This window comes from Colobus angolensis, unplaced genomic scaffold (genome assembly GCF_000951035.1).
Source record: "Colobus angolensis palliatus isolate OR3802 unplaced genomic scaffold, Cang.pa_1.0 Scaffold6, whole genome shotgun sequence".
Classification (NCBI taxonomy): domain Eukaryota; kingdom Metazoa; phylum Chordata; class Mammalia; order Primates; family Cercopithecidae; genus Colobus; species Colobus angolensis.
In genome coordinates, this window is record NW_012119598.1 from 18,612,162 (window position 1) to 18,619,303 (window position 7,142).

Genomic DNA, 7,142 nt, shown 5'->3' on the forward strand with positions numbered 1-7,142 from the left:
CACCGTGTTTGCCAGGATGGTCTCGATCTCCTGACCTCGTGATCCGCCCGTCTCGGCCTCCCAAAGTGCTGGGATTACAGGCTTGAGCCACAGCGCCCGGCCCACAGGCTAAACTTTGAAGAGGAATTTACTGTATCCTACATTAGTAAAATTCAGTTCCTTGAGATTGTAGGACTGGGGTGTCTGCTTTCTTGTTGGATATTGGCTGGGATCACTCTTAGCTCCTGGAAGCCATGCAAGCCCTTGCCGCATGGCCCCTCCCATAGGCAGTTCTCAACAGGGCTGTTTGCTTCTGCGAGGCCAGCATGGGGCTCTCCCTCTCTTCAAATCTCTCTAACCCCTTCCATTTCTGACCTTCCAACTCTCTTTTAAAGGTCTCACTTGATTTGGTCAGGCCCACTCAGGATAATCCATCATTTGATCAACTTAAAATTGATTCAGAACTTTAGTTATATCTACAAAATCCCTTCCACTTTTTCATATAACATAACTTAATCATGGGACTCACAGCCAACCACATTCCCAGATTTCTCTCACACTCAAGAGGAAGGGAATATTATGTGAAATCTATACTAGCCACCAGGAATTTTAGAGACCATCTTAGAATCCTACCTGCCAGTGTTGAATTGTTTTTCATGAAAATATATTAGCTGTTAATATATTAAGCATATTAACCATTAAAATTACAAAAACATGGATTTTTAAAAATATGTAAGTAGTGTGCTATCATATATATTTCTGTCTTTGACAGATTGACTACGCAGAAAAAAATGGACTCCAATACAAGAAATCAGAATTATATAATTAAGATGGATTTGAAAGATTATTGGAACTCTAAAAATAGAGAATATACTTGCTTTTCCAGTGTCTTATGGAGTTAATCCTGTATTTGATAAAGTGAAAATCTTGGATAAACTGAAAAGTAAATATTAATAAAAATCTTGATAAACTGAAAAGTAAATATTACATGGACCAGTCTCCAAGTCCAAGACAATAGAGTTAACAGAAGAAAACTTAACCAAAGTTATGCAGGCATTGAAAAAGTTTACTCTTTTAAATAATGCTTGATTCAAAGAAGAGAGGTGGGTACTACAACAACAATTTAGTGACAAAAGATTACAGAATGCTAAGCATTCCAGCCACAAAGTTAGGGAAAGGAAATGAAATATAATCAAGGAATACAGGAAAAATAAATTAATTATAACAAAACAAAAATTAAAAAATTAAAACATTCAAAGTTTATTTTTTATGTTTGAAAAAGCAGTGAGGAATGTGGAAAGATATGTACTGACTTAACAGTGAGTGGTAATCCTTTGGGGTGCGAACATAATTGTCTTTTTTTGTGGTTTAAATTTGTTGTAATAAGCTTGGATAACTTTTATAATTAAAATAGATGATAGGTTCACAAACAAAGAATATTCTGGTTTTTAAAGATCAGCTAGAAAGTTCCAATTACTACATAAACCATTTTTCCGATATCTTTTTTTTTCCTCTTTGTTGAGACAGGGTTTTGCTCTGTTACCCAGGCTGGGTTCAAGCAATTCTCCTGCTTTAGCCTCCCGAGTAGCATGGATTACAGGCATCTGCGACCATGCCCGCCTAATGTTTTGTATTTTTAGTAGAGAGGGGGGGTTTCACCATGTTGGCCAGGCTGGTCTTGAACTCCTGATGTCAGGTGATCCACCCACCTGGGTCTCCCAAAGTGCTGGGATTACAGGCGTGAGCCATCACGCTCAGCCCATTTTTCCAATATCGTATGGAACATATTTAAAAATTCATCATACAATAGTTCAAAATTAATGTCTCAAATTCCAAAATACAAATATTATATAGGCATTGTCTCAAAACTCAAATAATAAAGCTATAAAATTTTAATTTAAAAATAACTGAAAAAAATAAAAAGTTAATTATTTTTGACAGGTATTTTGATTTTTAAATTTTTTTAGTGGTTATAAATGTCTTTAGGTTTTTGTCTTTCTCGTAAGTCAATTTTGGCAATTTATCATTTTCCTAGGAAATAACCTATTTTCTCTGGGTTTTCAAATTTGTTGGAATGAACTTGAACATCAACTTCATTTTATTTTTTAAAAATTGTTTCAGTATTTTCAATATAATTTCTCATTCTCAATGTCTATAGTTATAATTTTTTCTGTTTTTCTTAATTAACATCGCCAGACTTTTGCACACACACACAATATATATATATATATATATATATATTTTTTCCCCAAAAAAACTAGCTTTTGGATTTATTGAAAAATTGTACTATCGCTTCTTCTGCCGCTCCTGGTGCTGCTTGTGTGCTCGTTCGGTGCGGACCTGGTACCTCTTTTGTGAAATGGCAGCTGAGGAGACGACGGCGCTCCCCACGGCGGACGAAAAGCCCACGGAAGGAGTCAAGACTGAGAACAACGATCATATTAATTTGAAGGTGGCGGGGCAGGGTAGTTCTGCGGTGCACTTTAAGATTAAGAGGCATACACCACTTAGTAAACTAATGAAAGCCTATTGTGAACGACAGGGATTGTCAATGAGGCAGATCAGATTCTGATTTCATGGGCAATGAATCAATGAAACAGATACACCTGCACAGTTGGAAATGGAGGATGAAGATATAATTGATGTGTTCCAACAGCAAATAGGAGGTGTCTACTGAAAAGAGAACCTGCTTCTTTACTCCAGAACTCTGTTCTTTAAAGACCAATATTACATTTGCAATTAGAAAACTGCAATTTGGTTCCACCACATCCTGACTACTACAGTATAGTTTTCTCTATTCTTTCATTTCCCCTTCCCCATTCCTTTATTGTACATAAAGGAACCGGTGTATGTGCACAAGCATATTGCATTTTTTTTTAAAACCAAACAGCCAATGGTATGTTTCGACTGACTTCAAACTGACGTCAAGTGGAGACAGGATGGGGAAAAATACTGATTCTGTGAAAATACCCCCTTTCTCCATTAGTGGCATGCTCATCCAGCTCTTATCTTTATATTCCAGTAAGTTATTTTGCTCTCACTGTTTTAACAAAACAAAACAAAACAAAAAAAAAACAAAACATAAAACTCCTTGCATACCCTGTTCAACTGGAGAATTTTAATGTTTTTCATTTATCATTGTAAAACCAAGGACAATTGTATAACATTTTTGTACATAGCTGTTACATGTAGGGCAATCTGTCTTCACGTAGGGATAAATTACGCTAAAACAAACAAAAAAAAGAATCTTAGATAGTCTTCCCTTCAGATCAAGCATCTTGTTGTTTAAATAAACATCTTGTTTCAAATGAAAAAAAAGAAAAATTGTACAATCATTTCGGTGTCTAAGTTTTGAATTTTTGATGGCTGTCTCATATGCTTGACTTGCCTTGCTCTCCTCTAGCGCTCATATTTCTGTAAGGTAGACTTCTAAAAGGAGGATTTAGGACTCACAAGGCTCAGATATTCTGAATTTGGGTGGATGCAGCCTAATTGCCCTTCCAAAAGGATGTCTAAGCTTATACTTCCACAAGTGACTGAACCTGTTTCTCCAAACTTCGTCAACTCTGGATACCACCTATCTTAGTACATTTTCCAGTCTGATGTGCAAAAACATGACATGGCCTATTTAAGTGCATAAAATTGATCAAGAGTGAGGACAGTATTGAATAAAAAAGAAGATAAGTTATCATGGTTAGTAAGAATAAAATGAGCCAGGATATTAAACATAGAAGAGTATATAGGCCTATGAAAACAGAGAAAATGAAGAAAAGAAACCAGAATTGTGGAATTTTTTTTTTTTTTTTTTTGAGTGCAAGAAGAAGGGGAGCCTCTGTTTGCAGGAAAATTGGAATCGGAATAATACAAAAAATTTAATTAAAAAATAGAGAAAGGGGAGCCAGGGTAAGTGGGAATGTGATGAGGTTTAGTTGCGGTTTCAGTTAATGTTCTGCGTGTGTACAACTTCAGACTGGCCAGGCATTGGGTCTCCACTTTATGTCAATGAAGATGAGGTAATACAGTAAATCATAATGGGGAAGCGAAGAACAGCGATCAGGCTGGTGGGCTCCACCTTGCAGGGGAGGTCAGGAGGAGGTCTGGCATGAGTGGTGGGTGACACAGGCAAGGGTCAAATTCTAAGGGAAGAAATTGAGTTAGGCACAGAAGGGCTAAATTGACTTGGGTGCTCAGGAGCATCTGTGGCTGTTCCCTCTGGAATCATTGATTCCAGGGCTAATAAAGGAGCAGGAGAAGCAACTCAATGCTTTTTGTATTTGTTTGTACCAACACGTTATATTTTACAAATATTTGCGTTTGTCTTTCATAATAGCCTTCTATTGCTGACTGGACCAAAGCCAAACTCAGCCTCCCTCCCTGACCTTTCTGCATGATGCCACCCTTTCTAGCATCTACCCACGGCACTCTCTTGTTGGTTTCCTTCCTCCCGTATGTCACAGTCATTTTCTTCACACACTCGACTTATTTTCAGCTTTTTAATCTCATGCTATCCATACCCAAAGCAATGCTTTCTCTTGGCCCCAAACTCATATTTCACAAGTAAAATCCAATCCTAACCTAAAATAGTCTTTCCTTTTGCCAGAATATCATGGGTGATGTACTTCTGTGAGCATATATCTCAGAGCTGCTCCACAGTCTTCTATTAGTATAAAGCGGAGAAGGCTGAACAGATTACTATAAGGCCCTCATGCTCTGAAGTTGGGTTTGGAGTGTGTGGTGTTCTTAGCTTTGGAAATTCCTCCACCTACTGGTTGCCTAAAATCCTGTCTGTTCACATTATATAATGAGGTTCGCAGTTGTTTTATGAGATCAGCCTATTTTTAAGAGTAACACGGGCGTCTTGTGAATAACACATTTCTAAGTCACTTTGAATTCCTAAAATAAAATTAAAAATGTGTTCTAAAGACAATATTTTCTTAGCATAATAGAAAATGTTTTCAAGCAGGTGACAAATTTCTTAATGCTTTTTAACAACCATTAGGGGGCAGAAAATCATTATACAGCATAACAATTCAATCCACGTTAGGCTAGAGAAGGGAAAGCCTATTTTAGGTGTATTTCCAAAAGTTAGTACCAAAATCAAGTTATTTTTCAATGCAATCATTGATTTGGTGCTTGGGTATCTTATTCACAAAAGAAGCCTTTGGTAGTGGCTTTATTTTTTACAACTTGCTTCCTATCAATGTATCAAATCAGATGAACCTTATTCTGAAGGAAACACTTTAACAACCAATTTGACATCTTGGGGCAGGTTTGCCAGATATGACTAGTAAGAATAGTTGAAATATGTTGATAAACTAAAAGTAAGTTTATCTCACCAAAAATTAGAGAAATTCATAATAAAACAATAGATTTATGGCTCTCCAAGTCTCAGGAACTCCCTTTTCAGTCACCCTATCAAACCATGGATTCAAGCGTGGTTAAAAATAGTTCGCTACTTCTTTAACAGCTTCTTTTCCAAAACAAACTCCTTAAAGATTAGAACGCAATTATTATCTCTACTTCTCACTTCCATTCCCCCATCAGTCAGCCTTTCACCTCTCACCCCACGGAACTTCTCATGGAATGCCACCCATGACTTCCTCATGGCCGAATCCAGGTTCTCCAGTTAGAAGGATTATCAACAAGCACTTGCTAATTTAAGTTTAAGAGAAATGTATTGAAAGTATATTACAAGCTGGGTGCAGTGGCTCATGCCTGTAATCCCAACACTTTGGGAGGCTGAGGCGGGTGGATCGTTGAAGCCCAGGAGGTCAAGACCAAACTGGCCAACATAGAAAAACTCCATCTCTACAAAAAAAAAACAACACAAAAATTAGCCAGGCATGGTGGCATGTACCTGTAATTCCAGATACTCGAGAGGCTGAGGTGGGAGGATCACCGGAGCCCGGGGAGGTCAAAGTTGCAGTGAGCCGTGATCACGCCACTGCACTCCAGCCTGGGAGACAGAGCAAGACCCCATCTCAAAACATAAAAAATAAAATAAAATAAAATAAAATAAAAATAAAATAAAATGGCCAGGTGCGCTGGCTCATGCCTGTAATCCCAGCACTTTGGGAGGCCAAGGTGGGCGGATCACGAGGTCAGGAGTTCGAGACCATCCTGGCCAACATGGTGAAACCCTGTCTCTACTAAAAATACAAAAATTAGTCAGACGTGGTGGCAGGCACCTGTAATCCCAGCTACTCAGGAGGCTGAGGCAGGAGAATCGCTTGAAAACAGAAGGTGGAGGTTGCAGTGAGCAGAGATAGTGCCACTGCACTCCATCCAGCCTGGGCAACAAGAGTGAAACTCTGTCTCAAAATAAATAAATAAATAAACAAGTAAATAAATCACAACTCCTGAAATTAAAGGAAGAAGCAGACGTAGCAAGAGTTAATCAACACTCTTATCAGATAAGGGCCCTTTGCTGGCATTACATTTATTCCATCTTGGGATCACTTGGCTCAAGTGTCCAAGTCCTCGTAAGTTAGTCCAGTCTGCTGAGCTCGGGCCACATACCCACTTGGTGGCTTGGAGTGGCAGTGCAGAATGCCCTGGGAGTCTTAGCACAGGTGCACACACTGGGGGAGGAGTTATTAAGTGGAAATTCTCTCTCTCCCAAACAGGGAGGAAAAAAAAGAGGTAGTGTGGTCAAAAGAGAAAATGCCCACCACGGTTTTCATCCTTTCTGATTTCTTTGTAGTTTTTGCACCAGATGTAACTCCTGTGATGGCTAATTCCATGTGTCAACATGACTGGCCAAGGGGCACCCAGATTAAACGTTGTGTCTGAGTGTGTCTTTGAGGGTGTTTCCAGACGAGGTTAGCATTTGAATTGGTGAATTCAGTAAAGCAGGCTGGCCTCCCCATTGTGTGTGGGCATCATCCAATCTGTTGGGAGCCTGAACAGAACAAGAAGTGGAGGAAGGAGGAATTCTTCCTTTTTTTATTTCCTGCCTGACTGCTTGAGCTGGTACATTGGTCTTCTGACCTTGGACTGGGATTCACAGCCATATGTGTATATATATACACACACACACATACACCTGCACACACATATATATACACCTATATATGTGTATACACACACACAATGAATTGATTCTGGTTCTCTGGAAAACCCTAATATGGCTCCTTTCTTATGGAAAGTCTCTCTTCCCACTC

The 7,142-nt window shown here is 38.7% G+C and overlaps 1 pseudogene; it reads left to right on the plus strand.

Moving 5' to 3' along the window:
• The first annotated feature begins 2,277 nt into the window (after nt 1-2,277).
• LOC105526676 lies at nt 2,278-2,877 on the plus strand (annotated as a pseudogene).
• The last annotated feature ends 4,265 nt before the right edge of the window (nt 2,878-7,142 follow it).